General features: G+C 41.1%; 1 protein-coding gene and 1 pseudogene across 7 annotated transcripts in view; one reads left to right on the plus strand and one right to left on the minus strand.

Annotated features, from left to right (window-relative positions):
* Nucleotides 1–2,786, minus strand: part of LOC120360829 (small ribosomal subunit protein eS19 pseudogene) — a 28,339-nt pseudogene extending 25,553 nt beyond the window's left edge.
* The window catches only part of TFDP2 (transcription factor Dp-2), a 187,077-nt gene that overhangs the window by 86,504 nt on the left and 85,623 nt on the right, over nt 1–14,950 (plus strand). For 2 of the 7 annotated variants that reach the window (XM_039461889.2, XM_074405815.1), the window contains exon 2: nt 5,175–5,209. The exons of the other annotated variants lie outside the window; for them this stretch is intronic. The gene's annotated coding sequence lies outside the window, so the exon portion shown is untranslated. The remainder of the gene's footprint in view (nt 1–5,174; nt 5,210–14,950) is intronic. 7 annotated transcript variants of the gene reach the window in all.

The following is a 14,950-nucleotide window of genomic DNA, read 5'->3' on the forward strand; positions in this document are numbered from 1 at the left end:
TGAGCCGAGATCGCGCCATTGCACTCCAGCTTGGGCAACAAGAGTGAAATGCTGTCTCAAAAAAAAACCAAACAAAAACAAAAACAAAAAAAAACCAACCAAAAAATCCATAAGTGACAGTTTGGAGAGCTTCTGGGTTGGGGGACACAGTGAAGTACTGGGAGGGTGGCATGCCTGGAGGTGGCATGGAAACTCTGTGCACTCACCCGCTACCCCTACCCCATTGCCCTGTCTTGTGCTTCTCTTCGATTTGGCTGTTGTCTTCCTGAATTGTAGCAGACTTTAAACAAACCAGTAATCATAAGTAAAGTACTTTACTGAGTTCTGTGTCATTCTAGCAAATTATTAAATCTGAAGTGGGGTCATGGGAACCCTCAAATTTGTAGTCTGTAGGCAGAAATGGGAGTAGCTTGGCATGTTATCTGTGGCTAGCATCTTAAGCTGGGTGGGGGTCAGTCTTGTGGGACTGAGCTCTTAGTCTGTGAGGTCTGGGCTAACTCCAGGTAGTTACTATTAGAACTGTATTGAGGTCGGGCGCGGTGGCTCAAGCCTGTAATCCCAGCACTTTGGGAGGCCGAGGTGGGTGGATCATGAGATCAAGAGATCTTAAGACCATCCTGGTCAACATGGTGAAACCCTGTCTTTACTAAAAATATAAAAAATTAGCTGGGTGTTGTGGCACGTGCCTGTAATCCCAGCTACTCAAGAGGCTGAAGCAGGAGAATTACCTGGACCCAGGAGGCGGAGGTTGCGGTGAGCCGAGATCGCACCATTGCACTCCAGCCTGGGTAACAAGAGCGAAATTCCGTCTCAAAAAAAAAAAAAGAAAAGAAAAAAAAAAAGGAACTGTATTGAATTGTTGGACACCTAATTGGTGTCTGGAGAATTGGTTGGTGTGATTTAAAAAAAAAAAAAAACCTACCTATTTGGTGTCAGAAGTGTTGTGAGTAAAAACAGTTCACTATCAGGTATTTAAATTCAGAGATGGTCTAGATTTTATTTGTTTGATCACTGGGTTCTCTCTTTTTTTTTTTTTTTTTGAGACGGAGTTTCGCTCTTGTTACCCAGGCTGGAGTGCAATGGCGCGATCTCGGCTCACCGCAACCTCCGCCTCCTGGGTTCAGGCAATTCTCCTGCCTCAACCTCCTGAGTAGCTGGGATTACAGGCACGAGCTACCATGCCCAGCTAATTTTTTGTATTTTTAGTAGAGACGGGGTTTCACCATGTTGACCAGGATGGTCTCGATCTCTCGACCTCGTGATCCACCCGCCTCGGCCTCCCAAAGTGCTGGGATTACAGGCTTGAGCCACCGCGCCCGGCCGGGGTTCTCTCTTAATGTCGAAGGTTATCAAGATAACTTTAAAATGACTTGGACATTTTAAGAATAGAATAAAAATATTAATTTACAAAATTTCTAGAAAACGGGTTAAATCAGGCTTTATAATCAGTGAAGATATAAACCCTTTAAGGCAATATCCTTATCTGCATTTCTGTGAAATTTGAGTTTGGGATCTTCTAAGATAATTGTGATCATTTTGCAGGCCATAAGGAGAAAAGTATCATCTGGTATATCTGGACCATAGACCTTACAGGGTTCTAACACAAACACATACCAAGCTTGATTGTTATTGAACTAGTCTGGGGAAAAGTGTCATAATAGCAGAAACTCTGTGGTGGTCTGGATGGAGAACTTTATAAAACCAAGGAACTGAATCCAGGACTGTGGTCAAAGAGGAAAACTTCTAGCATCTCCCTGTAGCCATACATAATTCTGTAGGTATTACCATTCCCTCTCAACTCATCCTGTATTATTAGGGAAATAAAGTTTTTCTCTGACATTTTTCTGTTTTCATAATATAGTTTGAAATGTAGTTACTTTTACTTATGTTTTGGAATAAAATAATTTATGGAATTCGTAGCATTCAGATGGCTTCACGAGAGTACTTGTAGAAATTCTGGATTAGTTGATTAAACCACAGTTCATAACTTCCCAGTTGCACATTATCCTTAGGTTTCAAAAATTCCTTTCTGAATAAGAGATACAAAACAACCCACCCAGGAACAAATGATTTTCTTGGTTGGCAGAGTGGTATCAATTCTTAGGACACATGAAATCAAGCTAAGAACGAGAGTTAATCCAAGATTTTAGAGTTTTCCTAGCTCTGCTAATTTTGTTTATTATTTTGCTTGTATTTTCATTTTCACACAATTCTCTCAAGTGATTAAGCTGTACTTATTTTTTAAATTTCATCCTTGAAAGGTTCTTATTGTTTTGTTTCAGAAAGGGCATGCTATAACTAATACACGTTTTGTAATCTTATGGTGGCCATGGAAATGTGCCATTCAGATCTCCCACTGGTGGGGGGCGAAAATGACTGATAGTCCCAGCTGTAGCCCCCCTGGATCCACCACCTCATTCTTGCTGAGGTCACGATGACGGTGACTCCGCATGGCCAGTGAATGAATGAGTGTAGGCCCATTCATAAGGAACACGGTACTCCTCTGATCGGCAGAGCATTACTTTCTGTTACTGCATAACATTTAAACTCTAAAATTTAACAGCTTAAAACATTCATCTCACACGGTTTCTGAGGGTCAGGAATCGGGGAGTGGCTTACGTAGGTATTTCTGCCTCAGGGTCCCTCATGAGGTTGTAGTCAAGCAGTTGGCCAGGTCTGTAGTCACCTGAATGCTTGTCCTGGGGCTGGAAGATGTCCTTCCAGGGTGGCTCACATATTAATACATGGATATTGGCAAGAGCCTGCAGTTCCTTGCTGGCTGCCATTGGCCTCAGATCTTTGTCACATGGTCGTCTCCACAGAGCAGCAACGAACATACTTTTTCAGTGTCCAGATTTGTTAGGTACAAGTACCTAACAAATTTGTTTTTTGTTTTAGGTATCATTTATCCTGAGATGCTTTTCTAAACATCACCTGAGGGTTTCCAGATAACAGCAAATAGAGGCTAATATTTGGAACATATACTAAAAAATTATTCATTTTTCATCTGAAATTCAAATTTAATTGGGTGTCTTATATTTTATTTGGTAGCCCTACCTTTACCTTTCTGGGTTTAGTTTGTCTTCTCTGTGCATCTATGGTACCCTGTGCTATCCCGTTTCTGTATTTACTGCACTATATTTTAATTGTCTGTTTAGTTGCCAGTATCTTCGCACTAGGGTGAAACTTTCCTTTGGGAATAAACTGTGTCTCTTTTTTTCCTTTTTTCTTTTTTTAAATTCACTGTTACATCCCAGTGCCAGGCACTGTGCTTGATCTTTAATAGGTACTCAAGGCTGGGCGCGGTGGCTCACACCTGTAATCCCAGCACTTTGGGAGGCCGAGGCAGATGCATCACCTGAGTTCAAGACCAGCCTGACCAACATGGAGAAACCTCATCTCTACCAAAAAAAAAAAAAAAGATATATCTATCAAATAGGTACTGAATAAATACATGTAGGCTTTCAAAGAATGAAAACACTTGGTCTTATAATTGCATGCACTTTTCTCTTCTACCTTTTCTTCCTCCTCATCTTTGCCATGATGAATATCAGTGGAATGCTAATGCAGCGAAAGGGCTAGGAATTCCAAGATTCAAGAACTTGTGTTATCACTTTATATACAAGCTTCAGGTTTCCCTCTGGTAGCTGGAGATAATACCTGTTTCCTCTTGGAAGCAGGGGAAAAAAATGATAAAAGCCTACTATTTTCTAGGAATAGTGCTAGCTTCGGTAATTGGAAGCTGGGCTTTATGTAATGAGAATAGGTTTTAAGTAGCATAATAAGGACATGGAATCAAATAGGTCTGAGTTTAAATGTTAGTCTTGTCACATACTAAAGGTGACTTATTGGGCAAATTTGTCATGTTTCAAAATGTCAGTTTTCTTAATCTCTAAAATGGGAGAGATCATGCAATTTCAGAAGGAGTATTGTGAGGATTAAATGATAAAGCAGGTGACCTTGCCTAGCAGAGTGCCTGTTTTTGGCACATGGTAGGTATACAGCAAATCCCTAATGAAGCTTCTAAGGGCTACTGTAATGTCCTTTGCGTGATTCTGACTTTCAGTTGCTAGGCATTTGTAATTCCACCAATTGTAGAATCTCATCCAAGCACATATACTAACTATCTGAACCTATGATTTACTTCTTACTGAGATGGATTACTATGGCCACAACACACCAGAAGAATAAAATTAAACTGTTTTATGATAATCTAAAATAGCTCATTTCTCTTATATGTAGGTGAACAATTCAGTGCTTGTTGAATCCTATTCCCAGTGATAGAAGGAGACTGACTGCATTGCAGGATCAAAAGTGGATGTTTTTATGTTTGTTGTCTGCCAAAAACTAGTTATCTCTGTGGTGACTTTTCCAGTATCTCCTGCTTAAAATCCAGATCAGAAAGCTCATGAGATTCTACTTTCTCAGTCTTTGGTTCTTCTCAAAATCAAGTTCAAGTATAACTTTCGGCCCTTCACTTCTCTGGAGGTTCTGTCCTTAATAGTCTTACATGCATTAGAATTGTTGATTGTACCATCTCTTATGTCCCCAACACTGTCTTTCCCCACTTGATACATGCTTTTTAGTTGCATGAATAAAAGTGAATCTCATAAAGGTAAAATGATAGTCAGCTGGGATTTGAACCTAGGTTTCTTCATTGCGCTATGCATACCACATACCAGTTTTCTCAGTGGATGAGAGTTATGAAACCTGTGCATTGATACATGAATGCCAGGTGTTACTGTTAATATTATGAAGTACCACACAGAGATACAAAATAACCCGTATAACAGAGGGTTTATAATTGATTTAAGGAGAACTGATACATAAATAAATAACAAAAGATAGTGTCAATGATTCATATAGCCCAAACAAGCTACTAAAATCATAATTGATTTTGGCCATATAGAATATTTTCTGATATTTTATTAATGTCATTTTGTGTCTGGATTCTTGTACTTAGGATAATGTTTTCAAGATTTATTCACGTGTGAATCAGTAGTTCTTTTCTATTACTGAATAGTATTCTATTATATGATATACCACAATTTGTGTATCCAATCATGAGTTGATGGAACATTTTTGTTGTTTCAGTTGTGGACTGTTATTAATAAAACTGCTATGAACATTAAAATACAGGCTTATGTGTTGACATAAGTTTTCATCTCTCTAAGGTAAATACCTAGAAGTGGAATTGCTGGGTCATATGGTAAGTGTATATTTAACTCTATAAGCAATTACCAAACGTTTCCCAAAGTATTTGTACAAGTTGGTATTCCCATCAGCAATGTGTGTAAGAGTTCTAATGCCCTGTGTCCTTGCCAACACCTGATATTGTCATTTTTTTTTTTTCCATTTTAGTGATTCAAGTGAGTTTGGTGCTCAGTGTGGTTTTGATTTGTATTTCCCTAATGGTTAATGATATTATGGATCTTTTCATGTGCTTACTTGCCATCAGCATATCTTCTTTGATTACATAAATGTTTAAATCTTTCACACATTTTTTATGGAGTTGTCTTGTTATTGTCTTATTCATGTTACAAGTCCTTTATCACATGTATATTTTGCAAACATTTTCTCCCAAACTGTCGTGTGTCTTTTTCTTCTCTTAACTGTAAAAAGTTAAGAGATTTTGAAGAGCCCACATGTTTTTATCTTGATGCATCCGTCTGTTTGTGTTGCTATAAGGAACTGCATGAGGCTGGATAATTTATAAAGAAAAGAAGTTTATTTTGGTTCATGGTTCTGCAGGCTGTACAGGAAGCATGGTACCAGTATCTACTTCTAGTGAAGGCCTTGGGAAGCCTACAATCATGGCAGAAGGCAAAGGAGAGTCAGCACATCACATGGCAAGAGAGGGAGCAAGAGAGATGCAGGGAGATACTATACTGTTTTCAACAACCAGATCTCACATGAATTACTCATTACCACAGGCACCAAGCCATTCATGAGGGATCCTCCCCCATGACACAGACACCCCCACCAGGCCCCACCTCCAGCATTGAGAATTACATTTCAGCATGGGATTTAGGGCAGACAGAATCTAAACTGTATCACTAAATGTGCAATTTTTCAATTAAAAAAGATAATTTGTGCTTTTTTGTATCCTATTTAAGAAATCTGAGCCAGGCAGGTTGGTTTGAGCCTGTAGTTCCAGCTACTTGGGAGGCTGAGGTGGGAGAATCCCTTGAGCCCAGAAGTTAGAGACCAATCTTGGCAACATAGTGAGACCCTGTCTCAGAATAAAAAAGGAAAGAATAAAAATAATTTCTTTTTTCAGAAAAAAAATAAATCTTTGCCTAAGCCAATAATACTAAACTAAGGTTTTCTCTCATACTTGCCTAGAAGTTTTTACATTGCTGTATTTCTGTATTTTCCTAGATCTTTCCTAGAAGTTTTCTAATTTTAGCTCTTAAATTTAAGTCTATGGGGCCAGGCGCAGTGGCTCACGCCTATAATCCCAGCACTTTGGGAGTCCGAGGCGGGTGGGTCACGAGGTCAAGAGATTGAGACCCCATGTTGGCCAGGCGCGGTGGCTCAAGCCTGTAATCCCAGCACTTTGGGAGGCCGAGGCGGGTGGATCACAAGGTCAAGAGATCGAGACCATCTTGGTCCACAAGGTGAAACCCCGTCTCTACTAAAAATACAAAAAATTAGCTGGGCATGGTGGCTCGTGCCTGTAATCCCAGCTACTCAGGAGGCTGAGGCAGGACAATTGCCTGAACCCAGGAGGCGGAGGTTGCGGTGAGCCGAGATCGCGCCATTGCACTCCAGCCTGGGTAACAAGAGCGAAACTCCGTCTCAAAAAAAAAAAAAAAAAGAGATTGAGACCATCCTGGTCAACATGGTGAAATCCCGTTTCTACTAAAGATACAAAAATTAGCTGGGCATGGTGACGCATGCCTGTAGTCCCATAGTCCCAGCTACTCAAGAGGCTGAGACGGGAGAGTTGAACCCAGGAGGCGGAGGTTGCGGTGAACTGAGATCGTGCCACTGCACTCCAGCCTGGGTAACAAGAGCAAAACTCGGTCTCAAAAAAAAAAAAAATTTAAGTGTATGATAAGTTTTGTTTTTTGTGTTTTTCCAAGAGAGTCTTGTTCTGTAACCCAGGCCAGAGTACAGTGACACAGTCACAGCTCACTGCACCCTTGACTTCCTGGGCTCAAACCCAGTTACTGTCTTTTGAAGTGATCAAGCAATCCTCCCACCTCAGCCTCCCAGGTAGCTGGGACTACGGACATGTGCCACCACACCCAGCTAATTTTTAAATTTTTTGTAGAGATGGGGTCTCCCTGTGTTGCCTAGGCTGGTCTTGAACACTTGGGCTCAAGCAATCCTCCTGCTTCAGCCTCCCGAAGTGCTGGGATTACAAGCATGAGTCACCATATCCAGCCTTATGATAAATTTTGAGTTAATTTTTCTATATGGAGTGAGAGGAAAGATTTTTGTTTCATAAGAATATCCAATTATTCCAGCAACAATTACTGAAAAGATTATCTTTTCCCATAGAATTGCTTTGCACCTTCTTTCAAATATCAATTGACCATATAATTGAGGATGTGTTTCTAGATTCTGTTTTGTTCCATTGATGTATGTGTCTGTATCTTCATGCCAATACTATAGTGTCTTGGTAGCTCAGTGGTTTTCAGTGAAGGGCAATTTTGCCCCTAGGGGACATTTGGTAATATCTGGATACTTTTTTATTTTTGAGATGGAGTGTTGCTCTGTCACCCAGGCTGGAGTGTGGTGGTACGGTGTCGGCTCACTGCAACCTCTGCCTCCCAGGTTCAGGTGACTCTCCTGCCTCAGCTTCCAGAGTAGCTGGGATTACGGGCACCTGCTACCACACCTGGCTAATTTTTGTGTTTTTAGTAGAGACAGGGTTTCTCCATCTTAGTCAGGCTGGTCTTGAACTCCTGACCTCCTGACTATAATCCATACCTGATTTAGATTGTTAAACTAGTTTATGGCTACTTGTGGCAATAGCAGGCAGTTTCAAGAGATGAACACGTAGCTGAAAGTAGGGGAGTAGGCATGATTGTAGTCTCATTTTAATACCTGTTTGGATGTGATATTTAAAAGGCCTTGCATTCCTCAGATAAAAAGTTTTTTTTTCTTTTCTCAGTTGCTACAGTGCTTCAGTTTAAAATTCACATCTATTGGAAGTCTTTCAGCATTGTTCATCTGGATTAGAGCTTCCTTGAGAGAAAAATGCCACTTTCTTTTTTACTTTGCTGTATTTAATGTGCTCAATAATATCAATAGGCATATTTCTGTTTATGTAAGATTGTAGTGTGGCTGAAGGCTGAAAGGGGCAAAAGCAGATGAGAAGCTGTTTCTTCCACTTATCTGCCTTTCCCAGGTTGAATATGTGCTAGATTATTTTAGAACCTTTTGGGCTCAAAAAATCAACTGCGGGAAGCCTGAGTTTCGATGGCAGTTAGCTAGTGGGACCCAACTTAATTTTCTCTATTATGCTTTGGTCAAATTTGGGAAAAGACACAAAAAAGCAAAGCTAAAAATAGAAACTGGCAATACAGATTAAAATGTGCCAGGCAACAGGAGGAATTTCCATAAGTAAAAATGAAAATAAGGCCGGGCGCGGTGGCTCAAGCCTGTAATCCCAGCACTTTGGGAGGCCGAGGCAGGTGGATCACAAGGTCAAGAAATCGAGACCATCCTGGTCAACATGGTGAAACCCTGTCTCTACTAAAAATACAAAAAAATTAGCTGGGCATGGTGGTGCGTGCCTGTAATCCCAGCTACTCAGGAGGCTGAAGCAGGAGAATTGCCTGAATCCAGGAGGCGGAGGTTGCGGTGAGCTGAGATCGCGTCATTGCACTCCAGCCTGGGTAACAAAAGTGAAACTCCATCTCAAAAAAAAAAGAAAATAGATGGAATAGCAGGGACAGGCAGGAAAAAGGTAAATTTCCACCTTTCTCTACTTCATACCTATAAATTTAAGGAAGTAGGATCTTTACCAACCAGAAACTTGACAGCTTCACCCCCCCAACCCCCACTCCCCTTTCCCCCGTGTTGCAACTGCTATCTGCAACATCCAGGGCTGTTTCTTTTCCCTCCCATCTCTCTTATCACCTACTTCCCTTGGTGAGTGACCACAGTTTCTGTAAAGACAGTGACAGAAGTGGATTGGTTATGGTGCATTTTCAGATGTGATGAAGCAATGGTGAACAGGGGCAAAGAGAAGCAAATCCATGGGAGTGGTATGCCTTTTCTCAGGTTTTTCTTTAGACAGACACACAGATTAAGCTTTTTATTATGGAAAATTCCAAATATTTATAAGAGTAAATTTATAAGAGTAAAGAGAACAGATTAATAAACAGTTCACCAGCTTAAACAACTCTTGATTGGATCCTGGTTTCTAGGAAAGAACTATATTCTGTTTCAAAGTATGTAGGATTAGATTGCCAATCACGTGTGCATGGAACAAGACAACAGGGTCAGAAGATCTTCCTTAGTTTATCAGCACCATAGTAAATCAGGGGATCCTTACGTTAGATCCACAAGTTGACTACCAGTCATGACAAACTGAACTGGTGAGCAAAGTTCTGTGCACTGGAGAGTATATAATTTTAATTTGGTTCTCAAAGGGATCTTTACTCCCCCAAATAGTTGAGAGCCATAGTATTATGGGACTGCTTAATACTAGATCTGGCTTGTGTGGATAAAGTTTAAAGTCAGGTGGGGGCATGGTGGCTGATGCCCGTAATCCTGGCACTTTCGGAGGCTGAGGTGGGCGGATCACTTGAGGTCAGGAGTTCCAGACCAGTTTGGCCAACAGTGAAATCCCATCCCTACTTAAAAAAAAAAAAAAAAAATTAGCCAGGCATGGTGGCATTTGCCTGTAGTACTGGGAGACTGAGGCAGGGGAATCATCTGAACCCAGAAGGTGGAGGTTGTAGTGAGCTGAGAGTGCCACTGTACTCCAGCCTGGGCAACATAGTGAGACTCTGTCTTTAAAAGCCTGGGTAACATAGTGAGACTCTGTCTTTAAAAAAAAAAAAAAGAAAGAAAGAAAGGTCAAATAATACCTAGGTGGACAGAGACCACCTAGAATTTACTTTTTTTTTTTTTTTTTGAGATGGAGTTTCGCTCTTGTTACCCAGGCTGGAGTGCAATGGCGCGATCTCGGCTCACCGCAACCTCCGCCTCCTGGGTTCAGGCAATTCTCCTGCCTCAGCCTCCTCAGTAGCTGGGATTACAGGCACGCGCCACCATGCCCAGCTAATTTTTTGTATTTTTAGTAGAGACAGGGTTTCACCATGTTGACCAGGACGGTCTTGATCTCTTGACCTCTGATCCACCGGCCTCGGCCTCCCCAAGTGCTGGGATTACAGGTGTGAGCCACCGCGCCCGGCCTACTTAACTTTTTTCTTAGCAAACGTCAAACCTGGATAGATTTCTCAACTTTCAAATAATTGACAGAAAATTTTTAAGCCATCAGGAAGTTTATTAAGAAATTTTGCAAAATACGACCGAGCGTGGTGGCTCGCGCCTGTAATCCCAGTACTTTGGGAGGCCAAGGTGGGTGGATCACCTGAGGTGAGGAGTTTGAGACTAGCTTGGCCAATATAGAGAAATACCGTCTCTACTAAAAACACAAAAATTAGCAGGGTGTGGTGGCAGGCACCTGTAATCCTTAGCTACTGGGGAGGCTGAGGCAGGAGAATTGCTTGAACCCAGGAGATGGAAGTTGCAATGAGCTGAGATTGCACCACTGCATTCCAACCTGGGCAACAAGAGTGAAACTTGGTCTCAGAAAAGAAAGAAAGAAAGAAAGAAAGAAAGAAAAAAAGAAAAGAAGGAAATCTGATATTTAAGAAACAAGAACAAAAAAATCATACTTTGAAAAAGTTGAGAAAGGAAACAATATTAGATGGTATTTTCTTTTTTCTCATGGGTTTTTTTTTAATGATTCTGAAAATAGGCAAAAAATACTTGATTGACATAGAAGAAAACCAACTGAGATGTCAGCAATTATAATAATAATAACTAAATATATATTGAGTACCAGATTCTATATTAAAGCCTCATGAATTAACTAATTAAATCTAATTAGGTGATTATTCCCAAGAATATGGAGGTAAAGAAGTTAAATTACTTCCCTAAGATTGTATAATAAGAAGTAGGTCTCAGATTTAATCTCAAATACACTTTGACTTTAGGGACCTATAGGTAGAGGAAATAAGGAAGCTTTCACAGGATCTTAGATCATCTTTTGTACTCTTCTGCATTAGAACTTTAAAAGCAATTATTTAAAATTCCTCAAGGCTCCCAAAACTCACAAAGATGTTGGTATTGAATATAGTATTGCAATTGAAAGTTTTGAGGAGGATTAAAAATATACTATAAGCAGCCAGGAGCAGTGTCTGACGCCTGTAATCCCAGCACTTAGGGAGGCCGAGGTGGGCAGATCTTTGGCGGTCAAGAGTTCAAGGCCAGCCTGGCCAACATGGTGAAACCTCGTCTCTACTAAAAAATAAAAAAATTAGGTTGGACGTGGTGGATCACAAGGTCAAGAGATGGAGACCATCCTGACCAACATGGTGAAACCCTATCTCTACTAAAAATACTGCACGTGTGGTCCTGCATGCCTCTAGTCCCAGCTACTCGGGAGGCTGAGGCAGGAGAATGGCTTGAACCCAGGAGGCGGAGACTGCAGCGAGCTGAGATCACACCACTGCACTCCAACCTGGTGACAGAAGGAAACTCAGTCTCAGTAATTCAATTGATCAATCAATAAAAAACACATAAGCATCCAGGCAAGAGGCAAAAAAGAGACTGATACAAAGAGCTATACATAAAATCAGTCACAGATTTTCTGCTGCATTAATAAATTGTAAAAAAAAAAAAAAAATTACAGTGTTACTAGGAAAAAGAAAATGTCTACATTGTTATTAGCAAAAGACAAGACATTAAGAGAGTGTTGAAGAGCAGTGAACATAATAGAGTGACAAATGTAAGACCACCTTATTAGTAATTAGAATAAAAATGAATATGTTAACATGTAAGTTTAAAAGATAGACTCAAGAATTATCAAAAACCATGTCTAAGACTCACATCACCTGATTTTTGGGGCGTATAAAGCTGCAGTAATCAAAACAATATGTCATTGGCAAAAGGATGGACGCACATAAATGAAACAGAATAAAGAGTCCAGAAATAGGCCCACACATACCTGATCTCTGAAAAAGGAGCAAAGACAGTTTAATGGAGGAATGAGAGTTTTTTCAACCTATGATGCTGGAACGATCAAAGTCCATGTGCAAAAAAAAGAACCTAGGCATAGACCTTATACCTTTTATTTAAAATGGATCATTGACCTCAATGTAAAATATATAACTATAAACGTTCTGGAAGAAAAATAGAAGAAAATCAATATAACCTTGGGTTTGGCAATGACTTTTTAAATACAACACCAAAAACTGACATTGGTGTTTGTTAAAATTAAGACTTAGTCTATTTTCATACTCCTATGAAGAAATACCTGAGTGGCCGGGCATGGTGGCTCACGCCTGTAATCTCAGCACTTTGGGAGGCCAAGGCAGGAGGATTACAAGGTCAGGAGTTTGAGACCAGCCTGACCAACACAGTGAAACCTCATCTCTACTAAAAATACAGAAATTAGCTGAGCATTGTGGTGCGTTCCTGTAATCCCAGCTACTCAGGAGGCTGAGGCAGGAGAATTACTGGAACCCAGGAGGTAGAGGTTTTGGTGAGCCTCCCACTGCACTCCAGCCTGGGCAACAGAGCAAAACTCTGTCTCCAAAAAAAAAAAGAAGAAGAGAGGGAGAGAAAGAGAAGAAAAAAGGAAGGAAGGAAAGAGGGGAAGAAAAGAAAGACCTGAGACAGGACTTTTTTTTTTTTTTTTTTTTTTTTTGAGACAGAGTTTCACTCGTTACCCAGGCTGGAGTGCAATGGCGCTATCTCGGCTCACCGCAACCTCCACCTCCTGGGTTCAGGCAGTTCTCCTGTCTCAACCTCCTGAGTAGCTGGGATTACAGGCACGCACCACCACGCCCAGCTAATGTTTTGTATTTTTAGTAGAGACGGGATTTTATCATGTTGACCAGGATGGTCTCGATCTCTTGACCTCGTGATCCACCCGCCTTGGCCTCCCAAAGTACTGAGATTACAGGCTTGAGCCACCGTGCCTGGCCAAGAGACTGGACAATTTATAAAGGAAAGAGGTTTAATGGACTCACAGTTCCACATGGCTGGGGAGGCCTCACAGTAATGGCAGAAGGCAAAGGAAGAGCAAAGGCACAGGCAAGAGAGCGTGTGCAGAGGAACTGCCCTTTATAAAGCCATCAGATCTTGTGAGACTTACTCACTATCACAAGAACAACATGGGAAAAACCTGCCCTCATGGTTCAGTTACCTCCCACCAGGTCCCGCCCATGATAAATGGGGATTAAGGGAACTATGGTCAAGATGAGAGTTTGGTGGTGACACAGCCAAACTGTATGACTTCTACTCTGAGAAAGATACTGTTAAGAGAATGAAAAGACACGCCATGAATTGGAAGAAAATACTTCCAAGATACATTTCTGGTGAAGGACTTTGTGCAGTTAGTCAGATGCAAAGTTTTTGAGCAGTGCACAAGTCAGCCCTCACTTATGACATCAGTTGCAAGTTCAGGGTTTCCAGAACTACCTTTAGGGTTCATAATTCACTAGGAGAAGTGACAGAACTCATTGCAAGTGGTTGTACTCACAGTTACGGTTTATTACAGCTGAAGGAGACAGATTAAAATTTGTCAAAAGAAGGCTGGCCGCGGTGGCTCAAGCTTGTAATCCCAGCACTTTGGGAGGCCGAGGCGGGTGGATCACGAGGTCAAGAGATCGAGACCATCCTGGTCAACATGGTGAAACCCTGTCTCTACTAAAAATACAAAAAATTAGCTGGGCATGGTGGCACGTGCCTGTAATCCCAGCTACTCAGGAGGCTGAGGCAGGAGAATTGCCTGAACCCAGGAGGCGGAGGTTGCGGTGAGCCGAGATCGCGCCATTGCACTCCAGCCTGGGTAACAAGAGCAAAACTCCGTCTTAAAAAAAAAAAAAAAAAAAAAAAATTGTCAAAAGAAAAGGCACGTAGGGCAGAGTCCAGGAAAGTATCAGATATTATAAACCCTACAATACATTTTTAGTGGTTGCTTTAGAGTCTGGATTATCTTTTTTTTTTTTTTTTTTAAGGCTCTTTATCTTCCAGGCTGGAGTGTAGTGTTAGATCGTGGCTCACTGCAGCCTCAAACTTCTGAGTTCAAGTGATTTTCTTCCCTTAGCCTCCCAAGTAGCTGAGACTGCAAGTGTGAGCTAGCACACCCAGGTAATTTCTTTTTTATTAAAAAAAATTTTGGCCAGGCACGGTGGCTCAAGTCTGTAATCCCAGCACTTTGGGAGGCCAAGGTGGGTGGATCACCTGAGGTTGGGAGTTCGAGATCAGCCTGCCCAACATGGAGAAACCCTGTCTCTACTAAAAATATAAAAATTAGCTGGGCATGGTGATGCATGCCTGTAATCCCAGCTACTCAGGAGGCTGAAGCAGAAGAATCACTTGAACCCATGAGGCGGAGGTTGCAGTGAGCTGAGATCATGCCATTGCACTTCAGCCTGGGCAACAAGAGCAAAACTCCATCTCAAAAAAAAAAAAAAAAAAAAAAAATTTTTTTTTTTTTTTTTTTTTTTTTTTGGTAGAGATAAGGTTTTGCTGTGTTACTCAGGGTCATCTCAAACTCCTGGCCTCAGGCAGTTCTTCTACCTAAAATTCCAAAGTGCTGGGATTACAAGCATAAGCCACTGAACCTACCATAGAGTATTAGTTATCTTTTTGAAGTGATTAAAAAGGGAAAAGGTTTCCTTCCTGTCTAATGATGAGAAAATTGACAGAATAGTTATTTTAAAGCTCCTAACTGATATTTCCAACATCT

This window comes from Saimiri boliviensis, chromosome 9, assembly GCF_048565385.1.
Source record: "Saimiri boliviensis isolate mSaiBol1 chromosome 9, mSaiBol1.pri, whole genome shotgun sequence".
In the NCBI taxonomy this organism is placed as follows: Eukaryota; Metazoa; Chordata; class Mammalia; order Primates; family Cebidae; genus Saimiri; species Saimiri boliviensis.